The 19,939-nt window shown below is 36.1% G+C and overlaps 1 protein-coding gene and 1 long non-coding RNA gene across 3 annotated transcripts in view; both read right to left on the bottom strand.

Annotated features, from left to right (window-relative positions):
- The window catches only part of LOC133519472 (zinc finger protein 239-like), a 147,524-nt gene that overhangs the window by 10,294 nt on the left and 117,291 nt on the right, over positions 1 to 19,939 (bottom strand). The gene's annotated exons all lie outside the window — the stretch shown is intronic.
- LOC133519550 (uncharacterized) overlaps positions 18,059 to 19,939 on the bottom strand; it is a 45,698-nt gene continuing 43,817 nt past the window's right edge. For both annotated transcript variants that reach the window (XR_009799636.1, XR_009799637.1), the window contains exons 4-5: positions 19,220 to 19,393; positions 18,059 to 18,391 (exon numbers count right to left, since the gene is read on the bottom strand). This is a non-coding gene — a long non-coding RNA (uncharacterized LOC133519550). The remainder of the gene's footprint in view (positions 18,392 to 19,219; positions 19,394 to 19,939) is intronic.

Below are 19,939 nucleotides of genomic sequence, written 5' to 3'. Positions count from 1 at the left end.
ACAAAATTACCTATCTATATGTTTTAATACAAGTATACCAAAGAACCACGAGTAAAGGTTAGGACTACGTAAGTAATTTTGTGAAGTGGCGAGTATTTGTGACCGTGCATGCCAGCATGCCTAAAGGGTATATGCTAAACATGGAGTATAGGACCCTTTAGGCATGCAAAGTCACAAATATTTGCCACTCCACTAAATTACTAAAGTAGTCCGAACTAGCCTTGAGAGGATACGGGAGCTGAGATTTAAATATTTTATGTGAATATATATATCCGTCTCGCTAACGGAAGCGGCTCCTAAAACTAGTGCGATAAGGACAATGCCAGGTTAAGCGAAAAATCCTGCGTAAAAATCTCAAAAAACTGTTTCGTACTCGACGGTTTCCTCCAGAACGAAATGTAACGAAATTTGGAGATCTAAATGGTAAGCTATCTGTGTTGGACTGTTTTGCTTTTTAGGTTAATTAATGTCAGTTTTGAATACCATGCTTCTCTTTGCGGCCTAGTAAATTAGGCCGTTTTTGCGAATATTTGAAGTGCACTAGCGCCTTAAGAACAAAAATATCAAAAAAAGCAAAACAGTCCGACACAGATATTAAATAACAATAATCTGTGTTAAATTTTTTTATTGCTCTAGCTTCAAAAACCACGGAGGAAACGGTCGAGAACGTTCGTATGGAGAAATGACTGTTGCCTCTTAACGGCAGTAAGGCGCTATAACATTATACGGTTTCCAATCCAAAAATAGTTTATTTATTTATTCATTATTATTTATTTGTTTAACTTCACCTAACTATCTATTGTTTTAGAAGGGGGCAAAGTTGTTTAACCGCTCGCGCTAATATTGATACCCGAGCAAGCGAAACATCCCAAAATTGGACCACGAGCGTAGCGAGTGGCTTGAGAAGTGGAATCTTGAGCGTTGCGAGGGTTTCGACGCACGAGGGTTAAACAAACTTTGCCTCCTAGTGAAACACTGCATATTTTGCGATCTGCCCATTATGAGAACTGCACATTTTGTGATCTGCCCATTATGAGATCTGCACATTTTGCGATCTGCCCATTATGAGATCTGCACATTTTGCTGTCTGCTAATTATGAGATCTGCACATTTTGCGATCTGCCCATTATGAGATCTGCACATTTTGCTGCTCATTATGAGATCTGCACATTTTGCTGTCTGCTAATTATGAGATCTGCACATTTTGCGATCTGCCCATTATGAGATCTGCACATTTTGCTGTCTGCTAATTGTGAGATCTGCACATTTTGCTGTCTGCTAATTGTGAGATCTGCACATTTTGCGATTTGCTCATTTTATTTGCTAACCTAACCTGCACATGCGAGGAAAATACTAACTATGAAATACCAAAAAAAAAAAACAAACCAAATCAAATCCAAATGAACGTAATAATAAAATGTATCATTCAAAGTCATCATTTACAAGTCAAACCAATAAGGAAACAACGCAAAATTTTCATCAGATTACTTTGCCCCACATGTGGATGAAATGCAACTTTTTCATTCGTTTTTGAACAATCAAGAGGGCTTTTACTGGTTGGTGTGGTGAAAAAATAGTTTCAGAGTATAAAATAAAATAAATAAATAAATATTGGACATTGTTACACAAATTGAATAAGCCCTCAACGCTCAAGAAGGCTTGTGTTGTGGGTACTCAGACAACGATATATATAATATATAAATACTTATGTAAATACATGTAAACACCCATCAGCATCACTCAGGAACAAATAAATGCCTTTACCGGGTTCCGAACCCATACTACATCGATACCAGCACACAGGAAAGGAGCCGTCAGATTTTTGGCGCGAGGTGTAAATGTGATGTTTATTGTTCCGGTGTAGCCCACAAGATGGCAGAAACTACTATGCACAAGAAAACACGTGACGTGTAAATGTACATGTTTATGGTTCCGATTCAGGCCACAAGATGGCAGACCCTCCAACGCGCACGGTCTCTATCGGCTTCATAGGCAGTGTGCACCTGCTAGAGCAGATCGGTCGTCTAAAAATATTTTTATTATGAAAATACACTAATAAAAACTTATTCGAAATCCTGAATGTTGAACACGTCCATAAATCCAAAGAAACAATTATGATTGCATGCTAGTTTACGAAAAGTTATGGACGGAAGGCGAATTTAGGGTATGTATTGTGTTAACCCTTCTTTTCAACTAACTGTAACATAAATAACGTGGTTTATATTCAAAGTCCCTAAAATTGTAGGCATCTAGCTAAAGTTAGACCACGATAAGTCTGCAACGATTTTGATAACACATACATTGCAAGTGTTATTTTAAACGACAAATTTCTATGGAAAAATAAACGTCTTCTATAATTAATAAAGGTAATTGTGTAAGGTTTTACAATAAACTTCCTAATATTATAACTGACAGGCAGCGGATGCTAACTTAATCTAGTTAAATATCTATGTTAAATATTACAAAACTCCTTTTAATTTCAAATTTAAAATCGTAGTTTTATAATCTGTACAAATTTATATAGGTACTAAAATTAAAACTAAACTAGCCATAAAATAAAACTACTGTCTGTTATTATTATTTCTAAAGCCTATTATAGCACACAAGACCACATGAATGACGAAACACCGTGGGATTGTAAATAATGAATTATTTATTGTTATGTTAATAATAACTAAATTGATAATTCAATGTATATATACCGTATTTTTTTGACATTTAAATTTCATTCTAGAAAGTTTCTAGACTAGTATTTTTATACAATTTTGGTGTTTGACGATCCTTTTGTGAAATTCTTATTATAGAGTTTAACATATCTATAATAATTCTATGTTTTTTGAGAACAATAATAACTGCATCAATAAATTGCTCTGATATTTAGATTAAGATGATATTTGTTAAATTTGACGATTTAAAAGTGCTTGTTGCAAGAATATATTGACTTCGACTTTGAAAGGCGCGGATGTGTATATCTTTCCAGACTTCACTGAGAAAATAGGTACATAAAAATTCATTCAGTCTGGAAAGAACACTTTGATGAACGTTGCAAAGAAAAGGGCGTGTAGCCTATTTGAATGAAGAATATATTGACTTCGACTTTGAAAGGCGCGGATGTGTATATCTTTCCAGACTTCACTGAGAAACTAGGTACATAAAAATTCATTCAGTCTGAAAATAACACTTTGATGAACGTTGCAAAGAAAAGGGCGTGTAGCCTATTTGAATAAAGAATATATCGACTTCGACTTTGAAAGGCGCGGATGTGTATATCTTTCCAGACTTCACTGAGAAACTAGGTACATAAAAATTCATTCAGTCTGAAAAGAACACTTTGATGAACGTTGCAAAGAAAAGGGCGTGTAGCCTATTTGAATAAAGAATATATTGACTTCGACTTTGAAAGGCGCGGATGTGTATATCTTTCCAGACTTCACTGAGAAACTAGGTACATAAAAATTCATTCAATCCGGAAAGAACACTTTGATGAACGTTGCAAAGAAAAGGGCGTGTAGTACAAGACGATGCAGTCGGAACCTCTTCAGATACCTTGGTTTACTGACAGTAATTTAAATAGACAGTTTAAGTTTAAGATTGCGTTCCGGGCATATGCCATCAAATAAGTTTACTTACTTGATGAAAAAAAACCATCCCCAAATTGCGAAGTTTTCTGTTCTGTTGAAGATGTGCTACATATTTTGACGGAATGTGCACAGAAGGAAAGCGATAGATAAGCATTACTAACTGCCTTCAAGGTAAATATATTGGTTTTTTGACGACCGGTCTGGCCTTGTGGGTAGTGACCCTGCCTATGAAGCCGATGGTCCCGGGTTCAAATCCTGGTAAGGGCATTTATTCGTGTGATGAGCATGGATATTTGTTCCTGAGTCATGGGTGTTTTCTATGTATGTAAGTATTTCTAAATATTTATATATTATATATATCGTTGTCTAAGTACCCTCAACACAAGCCTTATTGAGCTTACTGTGGGACTTAGTCAATTTGTGTAATAATGTCCTATAATATTTATTTATTTATTTATTTATTTATATAGGTGCTTTTCAGAGCATCTTAACTGTACCGACATCAGAAGAGGCTAAAAATATTTTTTATATGTTATAGATTTTTTAAACGGTACAAGTCCCATAAGTAGACATGTAAGAATACTAGAATGAGGTACGACGGGGCTGGCATAATCATGTAACTGATTTAAGCCCGTCAATAATAGTTAGAAAAGAAAAACTTCTATGAAATTATTACCCATAAATAACACTGCGCGTGTGCTATCAAAATTGTTGCAGACTTATTCAATTCAATTCAATTTATTTTTATTTCGGACCATGTCCATAGTGTTAGTATACATTCCCTTAATCCTATGTTAGTTAACTACTATACTAGCTCATAATAACTTATACACTAAGCCTCTGGATCCCATATGTACTCCCTCCCAGTGTTTCCAGAAGGCGCAAGCAGGCGTTATATTGGTGTAACTCTATGTATATCTACCTAAGCATATTTGTTTCGCATTATTTTATTATGCAATGTCTCTGCTAAAGTAGAAATACTTAGATCCCATCCCCCCATTAAAAGGGGGCTCGGCAAGGTAAGTACGCACTTGTTATTGGGTCTTATTCAAATTCGGAATCCGATTTACTCCGTAAACTTGTTAAGGATTCTCAACTTTTTCCTTTTTTGTTTATTTTTGTCTATTGTTTAACGAAAGGTGAATTACTTATTCAGGATTGAAATAGGGCCATGGCTTGTTTGTTTAAAATTTTTTTTAAAACTTTTCATTTTCATTCAGCAATCCTAAATTTCAGAGTTTTTCAAAATTTTGCGCCGGGTGTGGGCCAGCCCGCGGTCAATTGCGGACAGGTTCGACTGTCCATATTTGAGGCACTGCTGCGAGATGCATGTTTTCTGCAGCCCATATTATCTATAATTTATTAATTATATACTGAAGAAACCCTAAAGAAAGGTGTATGAGGAATTTTATGAAAGTGAAGGAAGCGAAAGAGGTATGTCAGGATCGTAGCAAGTGGAAATCCGTGGTCTCTGCCTACCCCTCGGGGAAATACGCGTGATTATGTATGTGTATGTATGTAAAATTCTATGAAAATATGACGTTTATCAACAAAGTGTCATTCACTTACACTCTTCTGTTCAAGTCAGTGCTAAAATAGCTTAGAAGGACTCTAGTATTAGTATGTCGAGTGTGTCTTCCAAACCAGGAATCATCAAATTCATATTCCACACACTTCATTGACCCTCGATAGAAACAAATAGACGATAACCAGCGAAGTGTGGATGGAGTCGCAGTTTCGGTGAAATTACGCGGCGTATCGATCGAGGCTAACGGCTGTTGAATAAATGCATTAGTCTGAAGATAGGCACCTCGTGTTGGATCGGGGTTAAGTTGAGGGCACCGGCGGGTTGGGTAGCGATTTCATTTCCGCTTGCGCTGATGAGACGGGAACTTTGTATAATAATTGTTTAGGTACCTGTAATTGAGACAGAGAGAGAGGGGTAATAAAAATGTGAATGATACGTACGTTGTTTAGAATGCGAAGTGTAATGTGTTTTTCGTTTTAGAGAATTTTGAGTAAAAAAGTAAGTAAGTAGAGTAAGAGAACGCCATGGCAATGTTCTTTTATATGGAATCTTAATACTGTTTTTGTTGTTTGGAGTAAAATAGATTGCGTTAATTTTACCTCGTCACGCTATAAATATTAACAAGAAAAGCAAAAAATAGTAAGAGCACGTTGAAAAAAATCAACCTGTATATGTAATATGGTAAGGACTGGAGGTAAGTGACTTATGTTAGCTCATTTCACAATAAAACAAAGTCTTTTATTTTTTTTTAAAGAAAAAAAACTGCATTCATTTCTTTATTCGCTTTATAAACCTACACGCATTATGCAGACGTTTTTGGAAGTATTAGCCTCAGGAAATATGTCTGAAGATAAGAAAAGGAGGGCATGGCAACTTACAGCATTTGTTGCAAAAAACATTAAGTGAAAAATAGTTTAGGGCTATACAAACCGTACATTTGTTTTAACAATAATAACTTTCGAGAACAAGAAAGACAAATTAGTAAACGTAAATATGTTTACCTATGAATCTAATGTACCAATTTTATTTACTTACTATTTCTGTATACTGTAGATGTAACTATATTTAAAAAAATTGTTAAAAGTTTTTTGGCCAGGAAGGCTTTCTACTCCTGTAATGAATTTCTTACTGGAAACTTTGACTTGAATATAATACATACATTATTATTATTTTATTTAGAAATTGTAAAAAACTTATTCTTATTATGTTATAGTGACATTGCTGGAAGTTTTATTGTTGTTAAGTGTTCATTGTATTTGTTGCCATTTAATTCTGTTTGCAATTTAGTGCATGTTGCATGCTAATTGATATTATCAATGAAACATAATTTCGTATGCCCTTGGGTATGTACGACATAGTGAAACAAGCAAATGTATAATCTTAATCAATATAATCCTCATATGCAATATCATGTTGTATACACCTATGTTTGACGAATAAAATATTTGTATTTGTAGTTCGTATACTGACATTACTGACACACCCCTGCTCCAATTTCTGCCGAGTTTTCCAACCTGCTTGTCCCCTTTCCCTTGGACCACGCGCCGCCCGCCGTCCGCCCTAAATTTATTCTTAATAAAGCGCCAAGAGGCCGGCGTGTATTTTTTGATATTTCTCTTTGAGCTCTGAGGGCTCAGGATTGAGGCACGTGCAGGGTTCATAGCCAATAAGTGCACCTATGAGGGCTTTGTTTGTTTTTTAACGCTAGATAGAGGAAAGTATAAAAAGGAGGCGGGCCGATTTTTATTTATTTATGTTTTCTCGTCATAATAAAACTTTGGTGAATTTTCCCTGTTCTGTACAGCACAGGATGTTTTTTTTTAATAACCTAGAATATTTTACGATGTGTGTAGGTCATACTGGGCAACTTTTACTATGGGACCAACCCCGAAATCACAAAAAAATGGCTGTTTCATACATTTAGGCTGGTTTGATGTAGTATTTATAAATAATAATAATATAAATATTATAGGGACATTCTTACACAAATTGACTATGTCCCACGGTAAGCTCAAGAAGGCTTGTGTTGTGACTCAGACAACGATATATGTAATATACAAATACTTAAATATATAGAAAACATCCATGACTCAGGAACAAATATCTGTGCTCATCAGACAAATAAATGCCCTTACCGGGATTCGAACCCAGGACCACTGGCTTTATAGGCAGGGTCACTACCCACTAGGCCAGACTGGTCGTCGTCGAGGTCGAGGTCGTCGAAGTCGAAGTCGAGTATTTTCTATGGGAAATTAAAAAAAATCGTGATTACGTAGTTGGACCCATAGTAAACGTTGCTGCTCAGTATGACCCGTATCACAGCCTGTATAAGCGTAATTTCACTGTATGTCCCTAAAATCTTCTATGAGGTACGAAAACGGAAAAAATCAACGCAAAATTACATTATTTTTTTGTCCCATATTAGGATGTTTATTTCCCATAGTCTAGTACCCATAGAAGCTTTGCTTATAGGGTCAGGTCGACCTGTGTAAGATTGTCCCTAGATGTATATTAACTATTTATTATTCGGCTACGAATGAAGAGCTTTTCAAAACAACCAAATTTTACTTAGTTAATGTTTGAACATACGTAGAGGTAAATACAGGCCCAACTTCAGATGGTTGGACGGCGTTTACCAAGATATCAGGACCTCAGGAGTGACAAGTTGTAGAAGGAAAGCCACGAATAGATCGGACTGGAGAGATTTGCATGACCAGGCTAAGGCCCACCCGCGGCTGTAATGCCTCAGATGATGAATGTTTGAACACTTTGGAGTTGGTTTGTCATCTCATCTCAATTATTTTAAAATAAGATTATTTATAGCAAATATTTCAATTCTACTATTACTATAAAAAAAAAATCTTTTGAAGACTCATTACCTTTCGCTGCCTTAACTTGCCTTTATTTATGATTGTATAATATATAATGCATGTATGCACATATGTATTTATTTTATTAGTATGTAGGTATGTATTATATTGTTTGCGTCTTCATTTTGTTGAATTATATGTATATCGGCACTACCCGTTCAATGTTGTAAGTTCATAGTTTCCTGCTACCCAAAGGTTGTCTGGAAGAGATCGCTTCTTAGCGATAAGACCGCCTGTTGTTACCTAACTTTTACGTGTTTTCATTTCCTGTCTATTTTTAACTGTATGGTGCACAATAAAGAATATTTACTTACTTACTTACTTACTATACCAGCTCTTTAAATGAGAAAATATTGTTAGAAAATTTGTAACTTAATAAGAATTCCAACAACTTAATTTCCCACCATTAGAACGCTCAATATTATTTCTTTGTATAAGAAAACCAAAGAAACATAAAAGTTTAACGTTCGCAGTAAGTTATCTCTGAAACTTACGTAACGCCCCCGCCACTCGAGGGTGGGGGTAATAAACCACAGTGTCTTTTCCCCGAACATTCTACTACCTACTTGAAATACTACTTGATACTTGGTTCTGTATTATTATTTTTATGGGTTTTACGAGTTCAGGTTTCGGGTCTTAATAAAACAGTAGGTAAGTTCCTAAACTTTTCAATCCTTTACCCCTTTGTCTGTCCGTGACTTTTATCTGTAACTGTTTTACCCCTAGGTTCGAAACCGATTTAGGTAGGTACAGTCAGCATCAAAAGTAGCGGATCAAAGCTAAGGGCATTTATTCGTGTGATGAGCTCACGGATTTTTGTTCCTGAGTCATGGGTGTTTTCTATGTATTTATATATTATATATATCACAGTCTAAGTACCCTCAACACAAGCCTTATTGAGCTTACTGTGGGACTTAGTCAATTTGTGTAATAATGTCCTATAATATTTATTTATTTAAATAACGCTTCATAAGTATCTACCATTCTGTAACAGCTTAACAAAAAGTGATGTCTTTAATATAAAACAACTTAGACTGTAAAAGATATATTTTTGAACGTGAATGTTAGAAAATTATATACATTTGGAAAAGTTATACGGAATATCAGATACTTTTGGCGCGTTGTTTCATCCGCTACTTTTGATGCTGACTGTACTAGACGGTTTAGTCATCATTTCAGTCGATCGTACAGTGCTAAAAGGAACGCGTATCACCTTCACTGACCGATGATTTTTTTTTAATGATACAATTTTTTTCCATTGTGTTTTTTACATTTTGCCATGGAACTGCAAGCTTGAAGTTTTAGTAATTTCCATATTTTTGATACTAAATGATGGTAAGACAAAAGTGATATTATGGCATAAATAATAGCATCTTCGAGTAGCTTGTATTTCCTAATGCGATTGCCTAGGACCCAGGCTAAATTATAAGATTTTAACCTTTTCAACGCCAAAGACCACTAAAACTGTCATCGTCTGTCGTGCCCGCGACGTCAATGATCATTAAAAAGGCTATGGCGGACGTTGTCAAAGCGACTTTCCTACTGTCAGTTAAGCTTCATATTCGCTCTTCACCAGTTAACTTTTTGGCGTCCATGGCATTTCTTGACACGTCTGGAAAAGCGTTGAAAAGGTTAAGCAAGTAGATAATAATTTTAGTAATTATTGTTAATAAAATAAAAATAATAGTACTATTCACTGATTTAAACTTTACGATTTTTACACATTATTAACTAACACAAACGGGACTTAATCGCGTATTAAGTTTAAAATTTACCTCCGACGTTTCGAGGACGGCGTTGTCCCCGTGGTCTCGGAGAAGACTGCTTCTGCATGCTTAACCAGAAAAATTGTCATTACACACAAATATCTTTTTAACACCACCTTATTGTACCATGTTTTTTGCAAATAAAGATTTTTTAATTTTTATTTAATTCCACTTTATTCTTTAAAAAAAGTGCCAAAAATATGTACAAGACTTATACAAGACTTTATTGCCCATATATTAAGGTAGTGTGTACATATTTTTGGCACATTTTTCGTACCGATATTTTCAGACGTGACTGCACAATGATACTGTTTAAGTCATTTCTATGTTTAAAGTCAAATTTGGCAATGATAACTATACCTTATAAAACAAAGTCCCCCGCCACGTCTGTCTATTTGTATGCATGTATGTTCGCGATAAACTTAAAAACTACTTCATGCTGTTTTCATTTTCATCTATTAATAGAATGATTCTTGAGGAAGGTATAGGTGTATAATTTGTAAAGATTTTGCGTAGCTCGTGCGAAGCCAGAGTACTCTAGTACATAGGTATACGCTGGTAACCATTTCGAAACTATTTAATTTTTTTTTTTTTTAATATTATAGGACATTATTACACAAATTGACTAAGTCCCACAGTAAGCTCAATAAGGCTTGTATTGAGGGTACTTAGACAACGTTATATATAATATATAAATATTTATAAATACTTAAATACATAGAAAACACCCATGACTCAGGAACAAATATCCATGCTCATCACACGAATAAATGCCCTTACCAGGATTTGAACCCAGGACCATCAGCTTTGTAGGCAGGGTCACTACCCACTAGGCCAAACCGGTCGTCAAATTTACTTACGTTCCAAAATAATCATCCAATTTCCTGAAAGCTTCAGCTCGCAACGCAACCCTAATAAGAATCGCTTCAACGAAGGCTGGGCGTGGCCACGACGTAGGCGGGAGGCGTGGCCACAAAACTATGTCAAGTACTTTTAAGACGGATTTGCTGCTGAAAGTGCCTTCGAGAGCTTTTGACCACGATAGATAGGGAGGGTTATGTTTCTTGGGAAAACAGCTTTTATTTGAAATAGTGAAGAGGGAATTCTTTGAAGTAATCTTGAAATTGAAGAAAGGTTTCGAGGAAAAATACGTTGAATTTTGTGGGTTTTTTTTTTGTTATTGTCGATCGACTTTCTTGGAACTTATGTGCGGAGTATATTTTCTTGTTTACTAATTGTTAAAGGAAGGCGTTATTAGAAAATCAGCATACATCTACAAAATATAGAAAAGTAACAAATTCTAAATAATAGTTACGGATTTTACGTTTCTAATACTAAAAAAAGTCGGGATTAAATAGGTAGATGAAAATGATGAATTTATAAATTTTAACGTACTTAAAGACACATATAAATAAATAAATATTATAGGACATTATTACACAAATTGACTAAGCCCCACAGTAAGCTCAATAAGGCTTGTGTTGTAGGTACCTAGACAACGATATATATAATATATAATTATAAATACTTAAATACATAGAAAACACCCATGACTCAGAAACAAATATCCGTGTTCATCACACAAATATATGCTCTTACCAGGATTTGAACCCGGGACCATCAGCTTCATAGGCAGGGTCACTACCCACTAGGCCAGACCGGTCGTCAAAATACAACATATGGAACACATATGGAACGTGAACTTGAGTAGGTACCTATTGAAATAGGTCATCTGCTCTGTCATTATGTATGTATTTATAACAACCATATTAAAAACTCATCAAGTCCACTGAAAAAAAAATAGCCGATCATTGAGTAATTAAAAAAAATAACTGAACTTAACTATGTAATCAAAAAATAAATGGTGATGAATATCCGAAGAAAAACAAAAAGAAAAAAAAAATATCTCGCGCATGGGAGGCTTGTGCCCAGCAGTGGGTCGTATATAGGCTGCATTATTATTATTTAATATAACCCCAATTTTCTTGTTATACTCGTACCCGAACTGTAGCCGTTGTTGTGTCAAGCGATGTGTCATAGTTCGCAAATTTCAATTATTTGTAATTAAGTAAGATATTTTGTTACAATGTACTGGTACTAATTAATTTAACCGTAAGATTACTGCATGTTCACTGGTAGAAGATACTTATATAAGATGTGGTTACCTATAATTAGATAAGCATCAGTCCTGATTGTCATATAGATTTAAGAGCATGTAAGATGTATTATCTGTTTGTAAACCTAAATAAAAAAAAAAAAATAAAAAAAAAAGCTAGATTACGATGTTACTGCTGTTTATTATGTAACAGCAATAGTAGCGGATGAAACGCCTTAAAAGTATCTACCATCCTGGAATTATTTTACAAATAGAACCATAGTTATCTATACGGCGGATGTCATTCCAGATCTAGAGCAGAGCCCAACTGGGGAAGTACCTCCACCTTACAGAAAACAGCAGCTTATAACACTAGACCCTACTCATAGTGTTGTGTTCCTGCCGGTGAGTAAGGTTGCCAGAGCTCAACGAGGGGGGGGGGGGGGGGGGGAGTTAGGGTCGGCAACGCGCATGTAACTCCTCTGAAGTTGCAGGCGTACATAGGCTGCGGAGACTGCTTACCATCAGGCGGGCCGTATGCTTGTTTGCCACCGACGTAGTATAAAAAAAAAATACGGCGTTCAAAAGTATATGCAACCGTCTCATTTTATTGTTCACATAATAAAGACATAAGTACCTTTCTTGAATTGAAAAAAATTATTATAAAATAAGTGATTATTTAGATGAAAATTAAATGTTAACATTTAATTTCTTAAGTATAATTATATTCCATTTTTTGCGATAATGTTTTAAATGATTAAATAATATTTAATTTACAAATTGTAAATTTTATTATGATGCATGTTTTACGTTTAAAGTATAGTTAGTATTTGTACGCCACTTTTGGCAGAGCATAGTGAGACTACGAAACCTATGTAAGAATTGTAAGATCGATCATTGTACCTGTGTTTTCACAAATAAATAATCTCTCTCTCTCTCTCTCTCTCTGTCTTGTTAAGTTGTCAAAAAATTCTACCATACCATACCATAAATTCATCATTATATCAACATTATCAATAAAAGCATACTTATCAGACAATGAAAGAACAACATTCAGCTCACGTCCAAATCTGTGTGTTAACCAGATTCCTTGTCCCAATCGTTGCCCCCCCTTTTATCTCCACTACTATTAATTATATGTCCTGGAATGTATAAATCACACTTTTGGTGACCTTTAGAGTGAATTCTTTTGGTAATTGTATTGAAGTGGTTTTCTTAATATGTTGGACACTATCTGTGTAGGCTATAATAGTTATTTACGATACAAGTGCGAAAAACAGGAAATTCATAACGAGTGGCGATAAATTAAAACACGACCGAAGGGAGTGTTTTAAATCGACACGAGTTGCTAAATTCCTATTACGTGCAAAGTTTTACAGTGCATTTGGTCCTTAAAATTTTTGACATAGTTACATAACTACTACTACTACAACTAGTGCGTAAAGTAGCACCATATGTACTGTAAATACTTATTTACATGATAATATATGATATTCTAGAACGTCTAGTGACAAAAGTAGGTATGTATTACAGGATAGACATGTCACGTCAGACGCCCGTATTCGAACAATGCTTATATGATATGATATCACAGCGATACGATACCGTTCTATCAGTGTCAAAAGTGACATTTTTTCAACTCAAAAAATGCCTGGTTTTCGACATTACATAATTGAAACTCAACTCTCATAGGAACCCACAGCGTCATCAAAATTTATCAACCTACCCTCTTTAAAAATATGACTTTGACTCTTCATATTGTACAGAATTAAACAGGGGAAAGTAAAATAAAACGCAGTTCCACCTGACTACCCGCTTTCTTTCAATTTCATCATGTATATGGAGATGAGGCTGTAGCTGCGCGCTTAATATGTACCGACACTCTTTATTATCTTTATGGAGCAAGGGTCCATTGTAGTACGGAATTTTACTGAATACCTTCCTGATAAATACATTTGAGTAGTTTCAAAATGTTTTCTACTAGATATGACAGCATGGAAATTCAACCAGAAACAAGTAGTTTGATTTTTAATATTTTTAAAACGTAAGTATCTAATTAGGTACTTACACCCAATTGTTTTGAGTAAAAAACTTCACAAAGCAAAGGATGTATTACGAAGTACCTAATAATTTACCATAGGCTAAAGGATGACCCACGCTAGACCGAGCTGGGGCCGGGCCAGAGCTTCCGGCGCCTCATTTTCTATAGAAAGCATCTCGAGATCACCGATCAGAGGGCCTACCGCGAACGACGTTCAACGTGTTGCCTCCCTGTCACATTTACGTACGAATTTACAAGTGCGATAGAGAGGCAACACGTCGAACGTGGTCCGCGGTAGGCCCTCAGCTGTCATAGAAAATGACGTGTCGGACGCCTCGGCCCGGGCAGGGCCGGGTCTAGCGTGAGTCATCCTTAAATCAGTGTCAATTTTATCACATGTAAAATAACCTCTTGTTACTATAAAAAATCCATAGTTAACTTTCCTAGTTTCCAGATGCAAGAACTTACATGAATTTAGACTAATTCAGCCTAACCTCACTTTATTTGTTATTATTATTACTTATACATTAGAAAACTATAACCATAGGTCTATAACGAAATCAATGTATATTAGCTATTAGCTAAGTTGCTCATATGTTTATTTTAAGACTGTTTGTTTCTCAATAAATTAAAATTAAAAAAAAAAAAAAAACTCATCCAGATCATTCTGATTTTGTACTATGTAAGAATATAGATTTTTACATACAACTTGAAAGAAGATATTAAAGTTGTTCATATTGAGGCAGTCGAATGGTAATTTTTGAAAGTGTATCATAGGTTGATTGTCCAAATTGCCGTGTCGTGCGACAACGCGCCCGCGCTCCGCTCGGCGTGTCGCGTCGTATTTTTCCAATTTCGCGACGACGACGTGTCGGGAAAATCCTCTTTTGATTTATTTCTTAATTCTCTTATTTCAATTTATTGCCGCGTCGGCATTTGTGCTACTAATGTTTACTAATCGAGTTCCTTTGATGGAATTACGCTCATGTCTTATGGACTTTCTGAAGTTTTGATTTGTTTTGAGGGATCGTTTTTATCTTTATCAATCAATCTTTCAATTTATGTTGCTGTGAATTTTATGAAAAATTACCCAAAAGTTTAAGTTTAGATAAGGTCTTATGAATAAAATGATATAAATAAAATATACAGGACATTATTACACAAATTGACTAAGTCCCACAGTAAGCTCAATAAGGCTTGTGTTGAGGGTATATATATAGTCCTCCTCATCGTTTTCGATGACGGCGACCCCAAATAAACACATTATGGACGTTGTCTAGCGTGAGCCCTAATGTGGCTGGCCAGGCCGAACTTGCTCTTAAATACAAATGCTCTTAAATGTTGAGGGTACTTAGACAACGATATATATAATATATAAATATTTATAAATACTTAAATACATAGAAAACACCCATGACTCGGGAACAAATATCCATGCTCATCACAAAAATACATGCCCTTACCAGGATTTGAACCCAGGACCATCAGCTTCGTAGGCAGGGTCACTACCCACTAGGCCAAACCGGTCGTCAAAAATATAGCAAATAACTTATGCTTTTTATAAATTTTATGATATAGGAGACGAATCGCCCGCTGGTAAACAATCACCGTCGCCCATGGACACCTGCAACAACAGGGTTGCAAGTCCGTTGCGTTTTAAGATGGGAGTACGTTCTTTTCTTGAAGGTTTGAGCTCGGTATTTTCTCTGCAAATTATAAAATTCGCAAGACAACCGTCCGTTGACATAGTCCAGAGAGTTATTAATAAATAAAAAATACCTCATCATTTTACTGTTAAATACATATTTATATTATTAAAATCCAGGGAGTTTTATTTTCACTTTTCATTGACTCGATTTTAAGATAAAAAGCAAAGGCATTTATTTGGCTGTATAACTGTACTGATATGTAGAAAATATTTATTTCAAGTAAAATTTCATTCGTGGTTTCATACGATATTTAATTTTAAATATGCAATGTCTTTGATCTACACAATGTCCTACACATCATTTATTCTCCCAAGTTAAATTTTAATGTCGATTCCTTAAAAACACATTCTAAAAACTGTCTCCAGAAAATGAGCGTAAAGCTTTATTTTGTGAAACAATATTAGCGCAAGATGGCGGCCAAGTAGCAGATGATCTTCATTTAAATATTGCGGAGACGGGTACACTAGGGGACTTTTTAAAAAGTTTTTTCCTTTTTAACTGTGCCAAGTTAAAATTACTAACTTAGAAGACGGCATCTGTTCAATAGTAAAAAAACAATGTTTTGTTGTAGGTAAACTTAATTTGAACCTCAAAAAATAGATTTCTATGAAATCCTATCTTAAAACGAAGCCCCTCTTCTGATCGACACATTTAGATGTAAGCTTAAACAAAACATTTAAGAGGCGTAGTTACATTTTATAAGGCATCGCATCGTATCTAGAGACCTAACATTTGACGTATCTTAAAGTTCGAATCGGGCAGTAAGTTTAATATTGTAAATTATTTCCAAAACAATAAAACAAAAAACTAAAACCGACCGATGACACTTTCTTTATTACCTGTGTCAAATACTATGAAGCTGTTTTTGGTATAAATAGTCTAAATAGTAAGTACCTACACATACATATAAATGAATAATTAGTCGTCAGTCGGATAGATTCAATTAGTTTAAGTCGTTATAATTCAATACAATTTCATTGGCTTACAGTATTATTTGCAATAAATCTTTCCATGAAAAACAGCCTAATGTGTTTGCGAAAATGAGATGCGGGTCCAGCAATATCTGGGGATCAAAGCGGGGTCGGGCATTAGCAGCCCGTCGAGTCAGTCAAGTGTGTCGCTTCATAACTGACGAATAAAAATATATCGCACCTTTTTAATTACCAGTGATCGGAACTATGGGAGTAAAACTTTAACAAAACTTGTTAAGCGGACATAAAATCCGGCATACAGCTCTAAAAATATTCATGTCCATAGAGATAGGAATAGTATAGTACTTACAGCCACAAAAATATTTACATTCATAGATATTCGAATATTTTTAAGGCTTTAAGCACTCTTTTTACGTCCGCTTGATAAGTTTTGTTAAAGTTTTACTCCCATAGTTCCGATCACACTAAAACACACACACTACACTAAAATGAACCCAAAGCGTGAGCTCTGCACCTTTCGGACGGAACCGGGCTAACCACAAAAATCGAAGTTCAATTGCGGGCATTTTTCTCTGTCACTCTAATTACGTCTTAGTAAGTGTAATAGAGAAAAATCCCCGCAATTTGCGAATTACGATTTTCGCAGTAGGCCCCCCGAGTTACTGCCTCTCCAAATGTCACCGATAATTGCATGCGATTTGCTATACATGGCGCCATTTGATCGATCGATGGAATTCGTTGCTCGTACGTAGCCAGCAATTATCTAGAATCACAGAAGTCATTTTTTGCAGGGTTTAGAAGCCTATATAATTCTAACTAGCACATTACGTAACTATGTCGAAATTTAAAGGGCTGTAATACGTACTGTAAAACGTTGTACGATACATGTGCGAATAGGTAATTCGCAACTCGTGTCGGTTTAAAACACTCTTTCAAAACACAGCTTTAAGAAAAATAACTGATTAAAGATTAAATTATGAGAATTAAAAGTCAAATATCGAAACAATTCCATCTCACATCGATATTTCATTTGCCAATATATGAATCAGTCACTTTGTATCGTAATCTCCGTTTAAAGTAGTTCGTTTTTATGGATTAAGGTGAAGTTTATTAGATGTTAACTGCAGCTGCATTACTGTAGCGATATTACTACGGCGCTGTTGATGTTCCTTGATAAAATGAGTAATGTCTAATGTTTGCCTCCGCGTTAAGGCGGGATTCCACCTGTGTGCTGCACTGTGGGGCAGTGTTTGCCGAAATTTTAATGCAATTGACCATTATAAATTGAACTGTAAACTGTAATTTTTAATGGTTAATTGCAATTAACGTACGACCGACACTGCTGTGGGGCACAAGCGTAACCAGTACAAAAATGCTTGTACTGCACATTGGTGGAATCCTGCCTTTACTGCCACGTAGTCCGTCTCTCAGTAATGTCGCAACAGTAATGCAGCTGCAGTTGACATCCGTATTTTAAGAGCAGTAGGCTTTTAAATAAACTGCAGGGAAAGGCGAGATGCAAAATAAAAGTACCAGTTTTAAAGTAAGAAAAAACACAAGTTTAATAGAAAAAAAAATTAAAACTAGGGTCAAAAAAGAAACTTAACTAGCGCCGACTGAAATGTAAAATGGATTGACAAAAAACTTATCTCTAAAATTGTGTATTATACTATGTAAGAATGTTCAGTAACGGAAAAGTATAGCGGTGAATCCCTATTTCATTTATAATGCAATCGTGAAAGACTGGTGAACGAATTACAGATATTATAATACTAAAGACTTAACTAAAATGTTAAAAGGTTTGATTTTCTGAAACGCAGCATGTTAATGTTTAAACTACAATCTTTGACTCTGCTACGAGACCGCGATCTGGAACAAGGAGAGGAAAAACATAAGTTAATAAACAATATTGTACATTTTGTACATTTTGTATTAAGGGCGTTACAAGAATTTACGAACTAGTGTGAATTGAAGCCCGAGACTAAGGCAGAAGCCTTAATTAACACGAGTTCTAAATTCCTGTAAATTAAGAGGAAAATAGGGAAGTAAATATAACCTTTGCCTAATTTCGTACGTACATTATTGCCCTATGTCGAAATTTTTTATTTCGAGATTTACAGACTGCATCGCCTACATGTAATAACACCTTTTACGAGCAAATGTGATAAAAATAGTAATAAGTAACTGGGTTTAAAACCATTCAATTCAGAAGACGTTAATTTACGACAAAGGTTGTTACATCTTTGGTTGACGATTCGTTACTGCCGGGGTCACGCAAAACACTTTCCAACGCAGTCACGAAAAACACTCTCTCAGCGCGTCCACTGCTAGCCGCTCGCTGCATGGGCGCAGCCTCGCTGCCAGACTTCCGATATCACCCGATGTCGACCGACATCGATCGATGTCTACTGCCGGAGTCACACAAAACACTTACCAACGCAGGACTTTCTCATCGCGTCCAGTACTAGCCGCTCGCGGAACGCAGCCGTGCTGCCAGACGTCCGACTTTACCCGACGTCGCTCGACGTCTATCGATTTGGGCCACCCTACACTAGCGTAGTTTGAGTGTCGGCATCTAGTCAGCGCTATAGAAAATGGCAGCTGTGAACGTTGCATCGAGCAGCAGCCATAGAGTTAACTAGACGCCGACGCTTGGGAGACGCTAGTGTGTATCTCGCTAACTGTTATAACACTCACCAACGCAGGTCTCCCTCAGCGCGTCCACTGCTAGCCACTCGCTGAGCGGGGCAGCCGCGCAGCCAGCGCTCCGCCCGACGTCACCCGACGTCGCTCGACGTCGATCGACGTCGCTGACGGAACGGCACCGGGCGGCCGGGCTTGCTGCCGGAGCCAGGTGCGTGTGCTACCTGCCTGGAAAAATAGAAACGTTCCTAGTTAAAGCTACTATTGAAATTGAATTGAAGACCTGGAACAAAAGTCCGCCTATACAGATTTGTTTTAGTCATAGGCATAGTCATTTATTTTATAAAGCCAATTTACAAGTCAACATTAATAATTAACATCAAATTACTATACAGTAAAATTAATACTTACATCACTGTAAAATTAAATAAAATAACATTAAAATGTTCAATTAATACATTTTAAAAAAAGTCACAAATTCATTGAAATTATAATAATATCTAATAATAGATCCGCAGGGCAGCTTGTGGCGAGTCAGCGAGTCGGTCAGGGTCTCCGTCTCCGGCGTGTCTTCGTCAGTCGGAGTGGACTCCAAGAGGACCCGCAGGACTCTCAGCTCTGGCTTGCCTTCATTGGCCGTCCAGAGAGGAGTCGTTAGAGCTAAATGCTCCAGGGGTGGAAGTGAAAACTTGCATAAGACGCGAGTTGGCACAGTGGCTGCTCGCAGCCACTGGGTAGAAAGCGGCGTACACCTCTCGACACATCAGTGTTGCT

The sequence above is a fragment of the Cydia pomonella genome, chromosome 7, assembly GCF_033807575.1.
Source record: "Cydia pomonella isolate Wapato2018A chromosome 7, ilCydPomo1, whole genome shotgun sequence".
Lineage (NCBI taxonomy): Eukaryota > Metazoa > Arthropoda > Insecta > Lepidoptera > Tortricidae > Cydia > Cydia pomonella.
This window is presented reverse-complemented; position numbering and strand designations above follow the sequence as displayed.